Below are 1,115 nucleotides of genomic sequence, written 5' to 3' on the forward strand. Positions count from 1 at the left end.
TAAAAATGTTATTGTAAACCATTTTTTAAGCTCTTTCATCTGTTTACACTTTTTCGCCTCGCTTCATCCATTCTTCTCCGGTGAAAACACCTCTTCAAAAAGTCTTTCTAATGAAATCCCTTGAGAGGCTTTTTGTTCTTCTGCATTTCTGTAGAAACCAGATGTGGTTTGAGCTACTGCTTCGATAAGTTAAACGTATTCATGTTTTTAAAATAAAATTGTAGTTTGCTGTTTTCGGAAACGAAATTGGCATCCAAGGTTGCTAAACGAAAGTCTCAGTCTTATTGCCTAATTTGTTGAAAGGGGTGACCGAGGATAACTTCGCCAGCCCGTTAACAAATTAGAAGCAAAATTTAAATAATAATGATAATAAAGTCTGCTAGCTGGGTGCGTGATTTTTAAGGTCTTCAAACTGTAACCAGTAATCCACAGACACTGGATTCGAAACCCATCCTCCGCTGGCATTTCCCATGTTGACTGAGGAATGTGGATTGCGCATATCTGCATGGGCATTCGAAACAATTTAAGCAAACCTTTCTGTTAACAAAATCTGCTTTAGAAATGCATAAAGGTGCTTCAATGAGCAATAAAAGTTCAAGGGACTCAACCAGAAGGAAATCGTACCTTGATTCTATAAATTGCATGCAAGCTCGTTCACCATTAAAAATTTTGTTCCCCCTGGAATTTACTCGATACCAAGAGACTTTTCAATTGGGGTGATTATGTCTGTTGATACCAAAAGAAGCAAGAATTTCATTAGGCTTGGTAATATGTATTCACAAAGAAAGGAATGACCAATGGTGAAGAAGGGGTTGAGACCGAGAGCCAATCACGAGGCTTCATGCAAATGATTAAGAAAGCGTAAGTCCACAAACAAACAAACAAACACTGAACACTCCCCGTTGACTCAATTTGCAACGGGACACAACCTCGCGTTCAAACTACTTCATCTCCAAGTGAGTACTGTACATGTCTAATACTTTATTTATAATATTATTGGTCTTTTTTTTGTCTCCTCAGAGCTTTAAAGTATTGCTTCTAGCTTTTCTTTTTCTGAAGTTTATCTCATTTTGTTAGCCTAGGGCGAGTGGTTTATACTGGTGTAGTGAGTAGAA

The sequence above is a fragment of the Montipora capricornis genome, chromosome 4, assembly GCF_036669925.1.
Source record: "Montipora capricornis isolate CH-2021 chromosome 4, ASM3666992v2, whole genome shotgun sequence".
NCBI classification, from domain to species: Eukaryota; Metazoa; Cnidaria; class Anthozoa; order Scleractinia; family Acroporidae; genus Montipora; species Montipora capricornis.